At 32.8% G+C, this 19,977-nt stretch overlaps 1 pseudogene; it reads right to left on the bottom strand.

Annotated features, from left to right (window-relative positions):
* LOC116279876 (heat shock transcription factor, Y-linked-like) overlaps positions 1-4,312 on the bottom strand; it is a 37,249-nt pseudogene extending 32,937 nt beyond the window's left edge.
* Between the last annotated feature and the right edge of the window lie 15,665 nt (positions 4,313-19,977).

Here is a 19,977-nt window from a genome sequence, read left to right as displayed (position 1 = left end):
CCTCTCCCTGATCAGAAGAAAATTTGGTGGCTCAATGAAACTCTTAACTCAGAGAGATACTGCCAGATGTATAAGAAGAATTCACTGATGACCCAACTAAGACAAACTTAGTTACTGCTTGACAATGCATTTGCATACACACAAACAGTGGTAGACAGATTTATAGTAGTTAGTGGGAAGAGTTCTGTGGGCAGAGCTCAGAGAATAGTATTCAAATCACCAGCCAACTTTTGTACTTTTGCCAATAGTCGAGGTTTCCCAGGTAGAAAATTAGAGATGGAGTAACCAACAATATTCTTCTTTAGGATTTCTGATTTTAAAAGTAAACTGAAGCTTTTGACTAATTAGTATAGAACCTTGTTAAGATGATCACGGTAAGACCCAGTGTCTGATAAGGGAGCTGGAAATTAGCTGCTGAAGCAGCCGATCTCAACCCCAGACTGCTAATATAAGCAACAAAATAGTCACCATCATAATTCAGCTGACAAGTTTAAAGCTTGATGTTTCTGTTGTAGGAAAAACCACTGTTGTTCAGACACAGATCTCCTACTGCAAGTGGGCTCTTTTCTTCTCTTGGTAATGGTCATATTGGTGGGATATTCAAAAGATTACCCTGGCGCATTTGCTCTTTCTCCAGATTATCAAAGACTCTCTTCACAACAGGTGACATATTTCAGGACTCAATTTTGCCATTCCAGTCTTATCAGCTGACACTGGCTGCATGATTATGAGCAGAAGCCTTAGAAACCCTGACCTTGCCTACAATTTTTCCAGCATTTCAGGGCATTTCACATTCTGTAAATGCTTCACCTTTTATTTTAAAATAATGGGAAATAGTCAAAGTCTTCCATGAATATTTTATATTTCCTAATATCTGCAGAAAATTGTTACTCATGCAGTTGGACAAATTTTTAATTCAACCACCCTCACCTCCTCCTAGTCCACACAATTTAGATTGCAGTTTGGTTACTGTATATGAGCACCCCAACCAAGGGGCTATTACCTCTTTGATACTTCCTGTGTGAAGGTTAGAAGGGGCAGAAGTTATGTAGTGTGCATAAACCTACATTAAATATTTGCAATATCACTCTCTCCTCTGGTCAAGGCTCTGATTCTAATAAGTAAATTAATAATAAGGCAGTATAGTTATTAGTATGGGGAAGAGAATCAGCTATTTTGGGGTGGGTGGGGGATGAAGTGTCAGAAAAAAATCCAGCAAATGGGAATGAAATGCTTTAGGCCTCTGGAGGCGTGAATTAAGTAGAAAATAATACTTTGTCTTCTGTACCTACCTCCAATTACTGTCTTGAGTGGGTAGTCCATGGGTTATGAAAAGAGCTAGTTTGTTGTGAAGAGTAAAGACAATAACGAAATAGTTTGAAAACCATGAGAGTTTTGTTGTTACAGGAAAGTAGATTTTGCTTAAAGTCAACAAGCATTTTTCTTTCAATAAATACTAAAATGCATCCTGTGGCATGTGCTGTGCTTACTGTGCTGGTATCCAAGTTAGACAAGGAAAGGGGGATAGACCAAAAACATCTGGATGAGGTGGTATATGTGCTGAGACTGGGAAAGTCTAAGTTTGAAAAAGGAGGACACCCAAAATCCAAGGATGAGCTGGAGCAAAATTGGTGAGGTTTCATCTAACACAGTTGACCAGAATTTGCCTGGATGTATCTCCAGATACAGAGAAACATAAAGACATGCCAAGGTAGTCAGATGCCAGATTTATAAAGAAATGACTAAACTAAGTTGAGTTTGTGTGCTTAGAGTTGGAAAGGCATTAAGTGCCACCCTGAGGACGTAAGCTTGTCTTTGGCTGGAACATAAAAGCAACATAAAGTATCGACTAGAAAATATAGTGTAGACTCTTGAGGGCAGGAAATGAAAGCACCAATTGTAATGCTTTGAGAACAGCACAAAGAACACCATAGATAAAATTACTTCTTAAATTCTACCACATGCTGAATGTGCCTTCTGAGACTACATCATGGGACTGTTATGATACTAGGAATGATATAGTAGAGACCATTACCCCTGGGCCGGTTCCTGCCTTTAACTCCTGTTCCAACCTATCCTAACTTAACACTTTGAATACTTTCCAGGATGAACCAGAAACCACTTAGTACTTTTCCATCTCTTCATGTTTTAGTCTTTCCCCAAATTCTTCCATTTTCTCTTATTCCTTACAAAACATTATTTATATTAACTCCCATATTGTTCTATCAAATGATCATATCAAACAAATATATTTTTTTGTTTAAATGTTAATTTAGTCTCCCATTTAACTCTTAACTCAATTAAAATAAAAATAGGTAAATACAGGTACACATCTATGTTTATTGTTCAAATAAGAAAATTGGAGATATTTGTCGACATTTGCCGACATCAATTTTAATCTTGTTATCCTGCATAATCTGGTAGTCCTCTGGTAGATCAGTTTTGATTAGGATGACTTTCATAAACTGAAGATATCTGATGAGTTGGCCTTGAAAGAGAGATAGCTGATGCATCAGCTATCACTGGCGCTGGAGACCGTGGGTTGATCCCTGGTTGAAGTTTAGAAAAACGACCTTCATTGGCAGATATGTTGAGATATCTATTTGGAAAAATAGAAGTCTCCACCATCTGTCCAAAATAATTCCTCTGCAAGGGAGACAAGTTGCTGTACTGAGAAATACATGTTGTAGTTGTAATGAAGTTCACAACACGGCCATTTGCTTCAATGCTGCTGCTTTGAGAGTGCCCGTGGAGATTGGTCAACTGACTTAAAATAGCACGTTGATCCACTGTAATATTTTCTGGTTGTCTAACTGACATTTATGATGGAGGAGAAAAATCACCTCTGATCGGGATAGTTGTATCACCAATTATGTGGCTAGTAGAGGGCTTTCTTATTAGTGGCATGTTTAAATTTACAGAAGGTAAAAATGCACTTTCTCCACTACTGTAACCCACAAAAAAAGAATTATTATTATCCAAATTACCCACTGCATTATAGAGCTTCTTGTTGAAATCTTCATCCAATGAAGGTAACAGAGAGGCAGTTTTAATACCACTCTTCTTTTTATTCTCACTAAAAGCTGGGGACAGCCTCGTTTAACATTTGGGTTATGATAGAACTGCAGCTACAACCAAAGTTGAAAGATTTTAGTAATAATTTAAACCAAAATACAACACTATAATAAGCCTAACCTATAAAACCTCAGACTTCACGTTTACTATGCAAAGATAATATCATCAAAATATGAACATTGCTGACGACATTTTGAATTTCCTTGTTTCGAAAATACACATTTATTTAGTATAGTCATCAAATATAAGAAGTTAGCATTTGCAGTAATGGTGAATGCCACTTTTTAAAAGCAGCTTAAATACCTTTATTTAGATTTCTGGTAAGATTCATAGTTGCCATCAAAGTTTCTTATAATCAGTATAGTTTATACACTGTCCTTATTTTTTAGAAAAAATAAAGGATTTTAGCCATAGTAGTTTTATACAATTTTCAAAATCTAGCTTTACATTTATATTACCATAGATTGATGTACAAAATAAAATTTTATATATAAGTTACCAAGTGGTAACCAAAGTTTCTGAATACCTTGCTTAAAAAAGAGACTTCTTTTTCTTCTGCCAGTAAGTCTGGTAGAAATGCAGATCTTTGAAAATTCTGCTGCACTTTCCTAAACCCATAAAGATTAAGCTGTCTAAGTAACCTTTTCATGCTTCTAGTTTCAAATATTCTGAGAGGGCCTATCTTTCCAAAATTTCCTTCTTAAAGACATCTTCATCAATCACTATGGAAGTTCCATTATCATCCCAACAGATGGATTTAAACTGGTCACTCCCTGCCATTTTCCAGAGTTTTCTTGGGAATGTCAGAGAACGAAACTCATTATCTTTCTCTGGTTCAGAGACACAATGTGTGTAACATGGCCTTTTAATTAAGGATCCTTCAGACAAAGTGTGAAAAGCATTTTCTTCAATCATAGACCTCAAGTCCAAGTCCCCAGAGAATGTTTGATCACACAATAGAGTTCTACCAGAGTTTCCTGAACCAGTAGGTCCATCTTTACGAGACACATCTTGATTTTCTGAAGAAACATGTGCCACTTCATATAAATTTTTCTACAGCTACTATTCTAATCTGCATGATTTTGAGCACTGCAGCTTCAAATGGTGCTTTGGCAGGACTGCACAGATAAACTGCTAGGCCATCACAGTCATTCTCGATCTGAGTATATGTCACATCACAGAACGACTGGTCTCCTAGCAACCCAAGTGTACCATTTAGCCAGTGTTTAGTTCTCATTTATCCAGTAAAAATGAAACATATAGGATGCTTATTTTTATAGTGTGATCTGCAAATATTATCTGCACAAAATATTTTTAAAGAATTTAATTTTGGGGTCTTTTAAATAAAACCAAACTCCATCCTTTTGTACACAAATTTATGACAGATTAGTGAACAGAGTATAAATACTGCAGAAAATATATAAAATGATTTTAAAGTTTAGGAATTTAAAGTGAAATTTGTATAAAACCTGTACAGAATAGGTATAACTATTTCATCATCATTTGTAATTAAAGTGATACATAATTTGATTTGGAAATGGAAGTTGGTATTTATCTGTGTACTTTACAATAACTAGCACTATATTCTAAATATGAGTAGAATAAATATCAGTTTATTTGGTATGTTTATAAATAAATTGTTAATATTTATGAAATAAAATTAGACTAAAGTAATCAATCAAATTTAAGAAATCAGAAAGGGGGAATTTTTGTTTTAAATTGTAATTCAGTGCTATAATTGAAACTAATGTAATTTAATATTCTACATTAAAATTGCAAAAGAGACAATCTTATTGTATATTTACAAATGTTTATTTTTGCCATTCTTTCACTCAGAGGTTTTTCAGTCCCTAGAAGTAATAAATTTTCTTGTCATCTTTCTAATCCATACTCTTAGGGCTTCTGTTAAATGTTCCAAAATTATGTTGATAAATACATTTATGCACAAGATCCTGGGTTCAATAAGCAGTGCCTCCATTAAGGGGCAAACAAACAAACATTCAAAAAACAAAGATATAACGGTTTATGTCAGTTGGGGTGGAAAAGACCAGGTAATGCATTTTAGGAAACAATACATTTCTCAGTCCTGAAACAGTTGGCATTGTTAGTATAATATGGCATTTTAAGGCAAGTGTCTTGTGCACTAATTGTAAATAATAGCTATGTTCTGTATCAGCAAACGGCAGTAAATCCAGTTCAACCAAAAGTTATATTATTTATTTAGAAATAAAATCCATTAAACATAAGCCAAATTCAAAATAAGAGATAAAATTTTTAAATATATAAATGTACCCTCAAACTACAATGTAAATTTTTCCTTCAGTATCTGTAATTTCCATTTTAAATAAATATTAGCAACCTGAAATCATGGCATATTTTAAGTATTATAAACTATAGTTAAGTTGGACTTAGTTCTGATTCATAAATATTATTTAAAATATACAAATGAATATATGAGATAACATCCCTTTAAAACACAAAGAATTCAAAAATAACAATCTCAAAATATGTAGGAAAATTATTGACAGATCTGATCTTAACTTTAATATTAAAATATTCTTAAATTCGCTCTAGATAGAATGTAACAAAACATAATAAAAGCCATATATGAAAAACCCATGGCTTACGTCAAGCTCAATGTTAACATACAGGAAGGTTTTCCTCTGGTCCAGTAATAAGAAAAAGTAGCTCATTTTCACAAGTCCTAAATTACACTACTAGAAGTCCTAGCCAGAACAACTAGTCAAGAAAAAATATAAAATTCATCCAACTTGTAATAAAGTAGTGAAGTTTTTACAGATGACATAATTAGGCATAGATAGAAAACTCCATAGACTCCTGCAGTGGCTGTTACAATTAATGAACAAACTTAGTAAGCTTGCAGAATACAAAATCAATATACAAATATCCATTGCATTTTTGTATAATAACAACACATTATCAGAAATAAAAATTATGAAAACTATTGTGTGTAAATTTATACCAAATAGAATACAATAGGAATAAATTGATAAGTGAAATTTAAGTTCTAAACATAGATCTATGTATTACAGGTGCAAGAAATATAAGTAAATGAAATAAATAGAAAGATATTCTGAGCTCACGGATTGTAAACAATGTGAGGAAATAAACTAATCTATATTTTACATTTTCAATCTCCCCAGCAGTAATTATTGAGGTGAATGTCTTTTCTTAATTTTATACTCTTGCTTCCTTTTTCATGGGTTAATTGATCATATGTGTGTGGAATTATATCTGGTTGCTCTATTCTCTTCCATTGATTGGTGTCTGTTTTTGAGCCGGTATCATGTTGTTTTAATTAGTAAAGCTTTGTAGGACTGCTTAACACCAGAGAATTTTACACCATTACATTTAATACCCCTTTTCAAGATTATTTTGGCAACTCATGCTCTTTGTGGCTACATATACATTTTAAAATTATTTGTTCTATTTATTGGAAAAATTTCATGGGTATTTTCACATGAATCACACTAAATGTAGATTCCTTTGTGTAGTATGGTTGTTTCAAACACATTGTTTCACATCTTCAATGTAAGAGATCATTTAATTTCTTTGGATCAGTTTTTATTTCCTTTATCAATGTTTCCTGTTTTTTAATGTATAGGTTTTCACCATATTTGTTAACTTCATTTGTATGTGTTCTTTACATATATATATTATTATATACATTATACACATAAACTCGATTCCTACACAAATACAGCAGGCAGAAGGCAGTGGCAAGACATATTCAAAGTCCTGAAGGAAAGAAAGCTGTAATCTAAGATACTTTATCAAACAAGGCTAACTTTTAGAAGAGTAGGAGAGATAAATAACTTCCACACAAGTAAATACTTAAGAATTTAGCAAGAGAAGATGAAATATAGAAAGATCTACTCTAAATAAACAGAAGCAGGATGCTATAGAAAAGAGAAAGGCATAATTAGAAAGGCAATATCTACATTGACTTACAACAGAATAAATATGATGTTGTATTAGAGGACATCAAAATTTTTAAGAGTCACAGAGTGAAGCAGGAAAATACAGAGTGTTTTCCTCTTGTTTCTGTTCTCTTTAGGATGGGTTTGAGTTTGTATTCTTATCAGATAAAATAAATTAATATAGTACGGGTCAATATACATACAAAACAAAGTAACCATAAGTCAAAAGCATACAATGAAGTCACAAAGCCAAAAAGAAACCAAGATAATAAAAGAAAACTTATCAAGCCACAAAAACAAAAAGAAATGAACAAAAAGAATATACCAAATCAACTGGAGAATGAAGTTCAATATGGAAATAAACACTAGTCTAGCAATAATTATCACAAATGTTAATGACTTATCAATATAATCAAAAGATATATATTATAAGATGGAATAATATAACAAGAACGTATATTATGAAGCATAGAAGAGACCCACTTTAGTAAGAGGAACACGCATCAATTGAAAGTCAGAAGGTGGAAAAATATATTCCATGCAAACGCACATGACAATAAAGCAGGACTAGCAGTATAGACTTCACTCAAAGAGACTTTACAAAAAAGGCCAAAGAAAAAGATAAACGCGGACATGATAAAATGATTAAAGAAGCAAATCAAAATGAGGGTATTATACTCATTAAGATATATGCCCTCAATATAGGAGCACTTTAATATATAAAGCAAACACTAATAGATAAAAAAAGAGAAATCCCTGGGAACACAATCAAAGTAGGAGACTATAATTTCCCATTACCATCACTGGACTGGTCTTTCACACAGAAAATTAATAAGGGAACAAAGATACTAAAGTACATTATAAAATAATTGGAGATGCTTGATATATTCAAAAGAGTGCTTATTCCCAAAACAGAATATAAATTCTTTTCCTGTGCACAAGGTATGTTTTCTATGAAAGGTTATGTAATCAGGCACAGAAGAAGCCTCAAAAAATTTAAGAAGATAAAAATTATTTTAAGCATCTTTTCTGAGTATAATACCATGAAACTAGAAATCAATCACAGAAAAACTGGGAGAAAAAAAGACAGCATCCAGATTAAAAAATATGGTACTAAAACAAGGGGTGGAGGTGATGAAGTAAAAGAAGAAATTAAAAAATATCTTGAGAAATATGACAAAACACTACACAAAGTCTATGGAATACTGTTAAAGCAGGCTTAAGAGGGAAGTTCATAGTGACAAGGCCCTCCTCAAAGTAGAAGAACAATTTCAAAATATAATTTAACATTCAATGTAAACTAATAAAGAAAAGAAGTGCGAACAAAACCAAAAGTCCACAGAAAGAGGGAAAAAATAAAGATCAAGGGAGAAATAATTAAAATAGAGATTAAAAAAAGAAAAAAATTAATCAATCTCTTTTTTGAAATAGTAAACAAAATTGACAAATCTCTGGACAGGCTCACCAACAAGAAGTGAAAACACAAATAATATTAGAAATGAAAATGGAGAAACTACAAAGAGTACAAGAAATTTACCAAATATCATAAGGGAATACCATGAGTAACTGTATGGAAACAAACTGGATAACCAGGAAGAAATGGAGAAGTTTTTGGAAACATTCAGCCCACCAATATTGCATCAAGGAGAAATTAGCCATTTGAACAGACAGATCACAAGAAATGGAATAGAATCATCAATAAAATAAAAATCCTCTGCAAAAAAATTTCAAAACCAAATAGCTTCACTGGGGAATTTGACCAAACATACAAAGAAAAATCCATACCAGTCCTCCTCAAACTTTTCCAAAAGATTGATATGGAGAGAGTACTCCCAAAGTCACACCATAAGGTCAACATCAACCTGATACCAAAACCACAATAACACACTACCCCAAAAAGAAATCTATAGGCCAATATCTTTGATAAACAAAGAAGTAAAAGTCCTTGAGAAATTATTAACAAACCGAATTGAAAAGCATGTTAAAAAAGATCATGAACCATGGACAAGTTAGGTTCATCCCAGGAACACGCGGATGGTTGAACATATGCAAATCGATCTATCAATTGTGATACACCGTATCAACAAAAGAGAAGACAAAAACGATATGATCATCTCAGTAGTTGCAGAAAAAGCATTTGATAAAATTTAACACCTATTTGCAATAAAAGTTCTTATCACAGTAGGCAGAGTTCAACCATATCTCAACATAATGAAAGCTATTTACAACAAACATATAGACAGCATAATACTCAATGGTGAAAAACTGGAAATCTTCCCACAAAAACCTGAGAGAAGACAAGGATGCCCGTTCTCACAATTACAATTCTATATAGTCTTGGAATTACTAGCCACAATGATCAGGTAAGAAAAAGGAATAAAAGTATTCAGACTGGAAAAGAAAAGGTAAAATTGTCACAATATGCAAACATGACACTATATATAGAAAACTGTAAAAGCTTCACAAAAATATACTTAGGCTAAAAAGGAACTGGGCAAGGTAGCCAGATTAATGTACAAAAACCAATTACATTTCTTTACACTAACATTGAATCAAGGGGAAAAGAAATTATAGAAACCACCCCTTTTATAACTGCACCCAAAATTTTAAAATGCTTAAGAATAACTCTGACTAAGTTGGTGAATGACTTATACATGGAGAAAAAGAAAACACTGATTGAGGAAATCAAGAAAGATTTGAAGAATTGAAAAGATCCCCAATGGTCTCGTAATGGAAGAAATAATATTGTTAAAATGGCCATACTACCCAAGGCAATCCACAGATTAAATCTGAGTTCCTATCAAATTATTCATAACATTTCTTTTTAGGACTGAAACAAATGATCATAAGATTTATATAGATACAATAAAGATCCATAATTTCCAAAAGAATATTGAAGACAAATTAAGAGGCTGGAGGAATAACCTGCCTGGTCTCCATAAACTATTGCAGAGCTACAATAATCAAAATGTCATGATACACGTACAGAAACAGGCATATGGTCCAATGGAACAGAAGAGAGGGCCTAGGAATAAATCTACAGGTCTATGTTGAGTTAATCTTTGACAGAGTAGCCAAGAATATGACAGACAAAAGACCATCTCTTCACCAACTGATGTTGGGAAAGCTGGATAGCGGCATGCAGAGCAATGGAGTTAGAACAATCCTTCACTCCATACACAAGAATAAACTCAAAATGACTTGAAGACTTAAATGTAAGAGAAGACAAAGTAAATCTCCTAGAAGAAAATATACGCAAAACACTCTGAGACAAATCGCAGCAATGATCCCCTAGAACAGCCTACCCAGGTAATGGATGTAAGAGCAAAATTAATAAATAGAACCTAATTAAACTTATAAGCTTTTGCACAGCAAAGGGAACCATAAACAAAGCAAAATGACAACCTACAGAATTAAAGAAAATATTTAGAATTGATGCAACTGACAAAGGCTAAATTCCAAAATATAAAGAGTTCATACAAACTAATAATAATACATAAAAAAAAACAAGAAACCCAATTTGAAAATGGGCAGAAGCCCTAAACAAGCTATTCTCCGTTAGAGACATACAAATGCCACACAGATATATGAAAAAAAAAAATTGTTCACAATAAATATCAGAGAAGGGCAATTCAAAACTATAATGAAGTATCACCTCACAATATTCACAATGGCCATCATTCAAAAGTCCACAGACAATAAATGCTTGGGAAGCTGTGGAGAAAGGGAAACCTCCTACACTGTTGTTAGGAATGTAGTTTGGTGCAGTAACTGTGGAAAACAGGATGGGGATTCCTCAAAAGAAAAAAATAGACTTAACATATGATCCAGCAATCTCACTTCTGGGTATATAACAAAGAGAACCCTAATTCAAAATGTCATCTGCACCCCAATGTTCTTAGCAGTGCTATATACAACAGCCACGACATGGAAGCACCCTAATTGTCCAACAATAGATAACAGTATACAGGATTTATGCCATATTTATGCAATGGAAAAATATTGTGCCATAAAAAATGATAAAACAATGATATTTGCAGCAAAATGAATGTCCCCAATAAGTGTCATTCTAATTGAAGTAAGCCAGAAAGAGAAAGAAAAATAATACATGACATGATATATGTAGAACCTTAAAAAAAAATTTGAATGAGAACACTATGATTTCATCTACAAAACTGAAACACACTTGCAGATCTAATTAATAATCTTATGGTTACTTCTGAAAGGGGATAGTAGAGGATATATTTGGGAGCTGTAGATTTATAAATGTTTTCCGCTATATATAAAAATAGATATTTTCAAAATTTCTTTTGTATGACACATGGCAGTATGTTAAATATTGTGAAGTTAACTTTAATAGGCACACAAGTATACGCATGAAGTTTTACACTGTGCTATACACCACAGTTTGACACATTGTAAATGGCAGTACTTCAATGATAAATAAATGAATAAATAAGTAAATCAGAAAGTAAGAAAGAAAGTAAATAAATAAATAAATAAATAAATAATATTTAATTATAATAGAAATACAAATATTCACACTACTTAACTTTAAACATCAAGAATCTAGGAGAAAACAGAAAGAATAAAGATGAAAATTGAATGAATGAGATTAAGGCTAATAACAAGAGAAACATTTGAAAAGATAGAAAAAATTCCTAAGTCTGTTTGTTTTAAACATAATGTGGACAAACTTATAGTTTGGTGAATAAAATAAAGACTCAAATGAAATTATAAATAAAAGAGAAGATATTACAACTGATGTAGAGATGCATAGCATCATAAGAAATTACCACAAGCCAACAATTTGAATGACCTAGAACAAAAGACAAATTCCCAGAAACATATGTCTTCCAATACTGAATCAAGAAGAAATTAGAAAGTTAAATAGAGCAAAAATGTGTATGAGTAAATAAGTAATCCAAACCTCCCAAACCAGAAAATATTTACAAGATGACTTCACTGGTGAATTCTGTGATACATTTGAAGAAAATTTCTCAACAATTCTTCCCCAAACCATCCAAGAATTTGAAGGGTGTGAAAGTATCCAAACTTGTTTTATGATGCCAGCTTTATTTGCATAACAATGCTATAAAGGACATTATATGCAAAATATAGAACATTATTCCTGATGTATGTGCCAAATTTCTCAGCAAAATACAAGCAAAATGAATTCAACAACACATTTAATGTATCATACACATACATGAGTAAAGGGATTTTTCCCTGTGTTTAAGGATACTTCAAAATATTCAAATCAATAAAGGTGACATGCCACACTAATAGAATGAGAAATAAAACTCACATAATCATCTCAATAGGTGCAGAAAGAGCATTGTATATAATGCAACATCCTTTTAACATAATCCTAACAAATTAAATTAACAGTCAGTAGCACGATATCATATACACACAAACACTGTGTGGACAGAAGTGGAGCAGTTCTCTGTTTATTGATTCTTAGAAAAAGGGTATATATGGCACATGCACAATGCCTCACATATCATCTAAGTTACAACTATGTTAATAATCTTAAGCTATTTATGTCCCCATGCTCCCACAGTAATCACAGAATGTTAGATGATCAAGGATTGTTTTAAAGTTCATCACGGAACTACATTAAGTAAGCCATCTCTTATCCAGCTGGCTGTGCATGTCTAAGGTTGTCGTCCTCTGAGGATCTTACTCAGCATAGGCTCTCCATCCATCCATACTTGATACATTGAGTAGGCCATTTCTTATCCAGCCTGGATATGTGACATTCCTCAGAGCTTGTTTGTCAATTCAGCCCATGGGCTTATTCTCTAGAGCATTCAGACAGGGTCCTACAAACACAACATCCCTTGACAGAAAAATGTATGAAGAAAATTTGATGTTTATATGCAATGGAATCAATACTTTGCATTCCTATCAACAGTGTCCACGGTGTTTCATTTTCCCCACAATCTCACTGACATCTATTAGTTTTCTTATTAATGAGAGCCTTCTGACTTGTGTGAGGTATTGTCTCATTTTTGGTTTATGACTTTCCTAATAATTTATAACTCTGAACATATTTTCATGTGTCATTTAGCCAACTGTATGTTTTCTACAGAAAATTGATTCAGATCTATATATTTAGTTCCTATGGCATTTTTTTAATTGGATTGTTTGGTCTTTTTCATTGTTGTGTATGAGTTTAACATATATTAGATATTAACACTTGATAGGAAAATATCACTTGCAAATATATTCTCCCATTGTGTTGGTTGACTTTTCATTTTATTGAACATTTCTTCTGCAGTGTAAATCTGTTTAGACTGATACAATCATATTTTGTTAGTTTTGCTTCTGCTTCCTTTGCCAGAGGAGACATTTGAAGAATCAAATTAAGTCAAGTGTACTTCTTATATTTACCCTAAGATTCTTTGTTTTCAGGTTTTATGTTTTATATGCCCAGGAGTGGGATTGCTGTGTCATATGATAGGTCTATTTTTATTATTTAAAGGAACTTCCATACTGTTTCCAAAGTGGTTGCACCAATTTTCATTCCCAACAACAGCGTTGGAGTGTCCCTTTTTCTCAACAACCTCCACAGTCTTTATTATTTGTAGACATTTTGATGACAACCCTTCTAACTAATGTGAGGTAAAACATTATCTTATGTTTATCTTGCCTTTGTATAATGATTAGCAATGTGAGCTTGTTTTTATGTTCCTGTTTGTCATCTGTGTGTCTTTTTTAGAGAATTGTCTTCTGCTCATTTTCTGGCTGATCTGTTTGTAGATTTTTGAAATGGAGATGTATGAACGATGTGGGTATTTTAGAAATTATCCTCTTTTTGATTGCATTGTTTCCTAATGTTTTCTCCCATTTGGAAGTTCATCTTCTCATTCTGTTTATTTTGTTGTGTAGAAGGATTTATGTTTAACTAGGACCTATTTGATCATTTTGCTTTTATTGTTTTCAGCTTGAGACAGTGACATAGGAAAGTTTTACTACAATTTATCTATTTTTTTCCTATGTTAGTTTCCAGGAGTTTATTGTGTCATGTATTAGATTCAGATTTTAAAATATTTTGACTTTATTTTTGTATAGTGTGTAGGAGTGTTCTAATTTCATTGATTTACATGTAGATGTCTAGCTTTCTCAACATCACTTGCTGAATGCTGTCTTTTAATCATTGTATATTTTTTCCTTTGTCATTATTTAGTTGACCATAGGTGTGATGTTTTATTTCTGCCTCTGTGTTCTGTTCCAGTGAGTAAATGTTTGTTTGTTTTCCAGAACTTTGCTGTTTTGATTACTGTATTATTGTAATAAAATCTGAGATCTGGGAGGGTTATGGATTATGCCTCCAACTTTGTTCTTTTTCTTGATTGTTCCTTTTGCAGTTCTGGATCTTTTGCACTTAATTACAAATCTTAGGACTGTTTTAATTCCTGTGGAAAATATCACGTATTTCGATCTGAATCACTTTATATCTGAAGACATCTTTTGTAGTATGTATGTTTAACTATATTAATTGCTCTAAACTAAGACCTTGAGATTTCTTTCCATTTCTTTGCATCATCTTCAGATTTATTTTTCAGTGTCCTTTCGATTTTATTATCTTGTTTTTTTATAGGTTTTTCATTTTTGATCTGATTTCATATGGATTTTTTTAAATTATGGAATATTTCATTGTTAGTGTAAAAAAAGTGACAGTTTTTGTATATCAATCATGAATCATGCAAGTTTGTTAAACGTCTTTATTTGTTTTTGTTGTTTTGCTGTGGAGAATCTTTAGGGTTCTCTATATAGATTTTTATGTCCTCTAAAATAATAACAGTTGTAGTTCATTCAATCCAACTTGAATAATTTTTTTCTCTTCTGATTGCTGTTGCTAGGACTTCCCATACTGTGTTTAATAGAAATGGTGAGAGTGGCATCCTGGTAGTATTTCTTAATTTGGCTTGATTTTTTTCAAGTTTTCATATTATGTTGTCTGTGGTTCTGTAATAAATGACTTTAGATATGTTGAGATATATTTTCTGAATCCTACTATGTTAAGAGTTTGTATTGCTGTTTTTGTTGTTGTTGTTGTTGTTGTTGCTGTTGTTGCTGTTCTAATGAATAAATTTTGAAATATGTGAAATGCTTTTGATGGATTTATTGGAATAACCACGTCATTTTCTCTTTTAGTTTTGTTAATGTGGTGTATCAAACTGATTGATTTGTGAATGTTGAACTTCTCTTGTAACCCTGCAGTAAATCCAAGTTGATCATGGTGTATGATTCATTTTTGGTATTGCTGGATTTAGTTTGCTAGTAATATTTTGTAGAATACTTGCATCTAAATCTATCAAATATATTGGCTTAAATTTGTCTTTGCCCATACTTCGTTTGTTGGTTTTGCTATAAGGGTGTTGAAATCTTCATAGAATTAATTTGGGGATTTCCCACATCTTCAATATTTTTGAATAGTTTGAAGAGTATAAGCCCTGCTTTGTATTTTTGTACAGTTCTCCACGGGAGCTGTTTAAATCTGAACTAATATTTAATGATTTTTTTAAATGCAGAATATTTCTTTCTTCTAGTAATCAGTTTGTTCAAATTATTTGTTTCTCCTTATCTCTGTCTCTTTCTAGACATTTGTCTATTTCTTCTAAGTTGTCATTGGCATATGTTATTGGCATATAATTGTTGACAAAATGAACACTTATTTGTATATCTGAGGGAACAATTGTTTTTTCTCTTCTTTTATTTCTGACTTTATTTCTTTGGTGCTTTTCTCTTTTGTTCATGATGCACCTGGCTAGAGGTTTTATGATTTTGTTCATCTTAAAAAGAAAACATAAAACAAAATGATTGGTTTTACTACACGTTGCAGAGTTACTTTTCCTCTATAATTTATATATGCACCTGTAATATTTAGGATCATGATTTTTCTTTTTTTTTACTTTTTTTTTATTGGTTTAAAGTCTTTTTACAAAGTTGTCACCAATTCCAGCATAGAGCACAATTTTTCAGTTACAATGAATATAGATAAATTTGTTGTCCCATTTTTTCTTCTGTGAGCTGCCGCAAGATCTTTTATATATTTCCCTGTCTTATACACTACAATCCTGTTTATCTATTCTATAATTTTGACCTCCAAGTCTATCTCTCCCCACCCTCCGACCCCTGGGCAACCTAAACATTGTATTCTATGTCTGTGAGTTTATTTCTTTTTTGAGTATGTGCTTTTTTTGATTTGTTTGTTTTGTTTTTAGATTCCACTGATAAGCCATCTCATATGGTATTTTTCTTTCTATTTGTGGTTTACTTCACTTAGACTGATTTTCTCCAGGAGCATCCATGTTGCTGAAAATGGCATTATGTTGTCGGTGTATATGGCTGAATTGTATTCCATTGTATAAATATAACACCTATTCTTTATTCAGTCAACTGTCGATGGACAGTTAGGCTGTTTCCATGTCTTGGCTATTGTAAATTGTGCTGGCTATGAACATTGGGGTTCAAGTGTCATCCTGAAATAGGGTTCCTTCTGGATTTATGCCCAGGAGTGGAATTCCTGTTTCTTATGATATGTCTATTCCTAGGCTTTTGAAGAATCTCCATTCTGTTTTCCACAGTGGCTGCACCAGACTGCATTGCCACCAGAAGTGAAGACGGTTCCCTTTCCTCCACAGCCTCTCCAGCATTTATCATTTGTGGATTTTTGAATGATGGCCATTCTGACTGCTGTGAGGTGATACCTCACTGTAGTTTTGATTTGCATTTCTCTGATTATCAGTGATATTGAGCACTTTCTGATGTGTCTTTTGATCATTTGTATGTCTTCCTAGGAGAATCGCTTGTTTAAGTTTTCTGCCCATTTTTGGATTGCGTTGTTTATTTTTTCTTATTCAGTTGGATGAGCTGCTTATATACTCTGAAGATCAAGCCTTTGTTGGTTTCATATGCAAATTATTTTCCCATTCCGTAGGTTGTCTTTTTGTTTTACTTCTGATTTCTATACTGTGCAGAGGCTTGTAAGTTTCATTACATCTCAATTGTTTATTCTGGCTTTTATTTCTTCTACAAGACGATTTTTGAGACTTATGCCAGATAACGTTTTGCCTATATTTTCCCAAAGGAAGTTTATTGTATCTTGCCTTATGTTTAAGTCTTTGATCCATTCTGAGTTTATTTTTGTGTATGGTGTTCTAGATTCATTGGGAGTGTTCTAGCTTCATTGATTTACATGCTGCTGTCCAGTTTTCCCAACAGAATTTGCTGAAGGGACTGTCTCAATTCCATTGTATTTTCTTGCCTAGTTTATCGAAGATTAATTGACCAAAAGTTTGTGGGTTCATTTCTGGTGTCTCTATTCTGTTCCATTGAATTATATGTGTGTTTTCCTACCAATAAAGTGCTGTCATGGTGACTGTAGCTCTATAGTATTATCTGAATCATTAGCATAATTATATGCCAATGATTTTTGAACCTTAATCTTGTAACCTGCTACCTTGCTGAATTTTTCGATCAGCTGTAGTAGATTTTGTCTGGATCTTGCCGGGTTTTCTATATGTAGTAACATATTTTCTGCATATAGTGAGACTTTTATCTCTTCTTTCCAATTTGCATTCCTATAAATTCTCTCCCTTGTTTGATTGCTGGTCCTTGGACTTCCAAGATTATATTGAGTTGGAGTGGTGATAGTGTGCATCCTTGTCTTGTCCCAGATTTTAGTTGGAAAATTTTGACTTTCTCACCGTTGAGTACTATGTTGGCTGTAGTTCTGTTTTCTATTGCTTTCATGATGCTGAAATAAGTTCCCTCTATGCCTTGTTTGGTGAGATTTTTTATCATATGTGGGTGTTGAATTTTACCAAATGCTTTTCCTGCTTATATTGAGAGGATCATGTGATTTTGGTCCTTTCTCTTGTTGATGTGATGTATTACACTGCTTAATTTCTATATGTTGGACCACCCCTCTGTCCCTGGCATGATCCCCAATTGGTCATGAAGTATAATCTTTTATCTGTGTTGTTGGATTCTATTTGCTACTATTTTGGTGAGGATATTGGCGTCTGTGCTCATCAGTGATATTGGCCTATAATCCCCTTTTTTGGTAGTGTCTTTGCCTGGTTGTGGTATCTGGGTGATTGTGGCTTCATAGAATGACTTTGGGAGTGTTCCTTCCTTTTCAATCTTCTGGAAGAGTTTGAGAAGGAATGGTATGAGTTCTTCTTTGTAAGTTTTGTAGAATTCTTCAGTGAATCCGTGCAGTCCTGGACTGCTATTTGTAGGGAGGTTTTACATTACTATTTTGATTTCATTTCTAGTGCACTGCTTGTTCAAGGGGTCAGTTTCTTCTTGATTCAGTCTTGGTGGACAGTATGTTTCCAGAAAGTTGTCCATCTCCTGTAGGTTATCCAGTTTATGTCCATATAATATTAATAATATTTTTGTATGATATTCGGTATTTCTTCTTTATTTGTTGTAATTTTTCCATTCTCCTTCCTTATTTTGCTAATTTGTGCTCTCTCTCTTTTCTTTTATTTGAGTTTGGACAGAGGTTTGTCAATTTTACTTTCTTTTTCGAAATACCAGTTTTTGGATTCGTTGAATTTTTCCCTATAGTGTTTTTAATATGTATTTTACTTATTTCCTCCCCAATATTTATGATTACCTTACTTCTGCTGCCTCGTGTGATTTTTTGTTCTTTTTCTAGTGCATTCTGCTGTGGGTTAAATTGTTTATTTGTGATTGTTCTTCTTTTTTGAGGAAGGCCCCTATCGCTATAAACTCCTCTCTCCACACTGGTTTTGCTGTGTCCCATAAATTTTGTGTGGTTTTGCTTTCATTTTCTTTTGTCTCAAGGTACTTTTTCATTCCAGCTTTGATTTCTTCATTAAACCATTTTTTTTAATAAAATATTTTTTAATCTCCAAGTTTTCCTTTTGTTCCCTTTTGGTTCTCCATTGTTGATTTCTAGCTTCAATGCATTGTTGTCAGTAAACTTGCTTGAGGTAATTTCAATCTTCATAAAATTGCTGAGGTTTCTTTTGTGCCCAAGTACATCATGAATCCTGGAAAATATTCCACGTGCACTTCAAAAGAATGTATATCCTATTTTGTGGGGGGTGCATTGCTCTGAAAATATCCACCAAGTCTAATATTTGTATTTTATTATTTAACTTCTCTGTTGCCTAATTTATTTTCTGTCTCGATGATCTGTCCAGTGATGTTAATGCAGTGTTGAAATCTACAAATATACATCCCCCTTTAAATCTGTTAGTAATTATTTTATGTACTTATTTGCTCCTCTATTTGGTGCATATGTATTAACGAGTGTGCTATCGTCATATTGTATCACTCCTTCAATCACTATAAAATGTCCTTCTTTATCTTACTTTATGGCCTTTGTTTTAAAGAGTATTTTGTCTGCAATCAGTACTGCAACACCTGCTTGTTTGGCTTTTCCAATTTTATGGAATACACTTTTCCATCATTTCACTCTCAATCTATATGTGTCCTTCTCTCTGAAGTGGGTCTCCTGTATGCAGCATATTGAAGGTTTTTGCTTTCTTATCCAACATGCCACTCTATGACTTTCAACTGGAGCCTTTAGTCCATTAACATTTTTTTTAGTTGATGATAGGTTTGAGTTTATTGCCATTTTCAACTTATTTTCCAGGTGATTTAGTATTTCCTCTTTGTTCCTTTCATCTTCCTTTTATGGTTAGGTAATTTTCCTTTGTATTATCATGAGTTTTATTTAGTTTTAGTGACTCCCTGATAAGTTTTGCTTTCTTGTTACTCTTTTTTATAAGTCTTTTAGACGATTATTATAACTGCTTTTATTAAACTGATAGTAACATGATCTCAAACCCATCTTACCAAGAACAAAAAATTTTAAAAAGAAAGAAAAAAAAATTCTCTATTTTCCTTCCTCCCTCTCCCACTCTCAATGATTTGTATGTCTTGTTTTAAAATTTTGTGTTTATTT

Source organism: Vicugna pacos, unplaced genomic scaffold (assembly GCF_048564905.1).
Source record: "Vicugna pacos unplaced genomic scaffold, VicPac4 scaffold_19, whole genome shotgun sequence".
NCBI classification, from domain to species: domain Eukaryota; kingdom Metazoa; phylum Chordata; class Mammalia; order Artiodactyla; family Camelidae; genus Vicugna; species Vicugna pacos.
The sequence above is the reverse complement of the archived record's forward strand: the minus strand, read 5'-3'. Positions and strand labels throughout refer to the sequence as shown.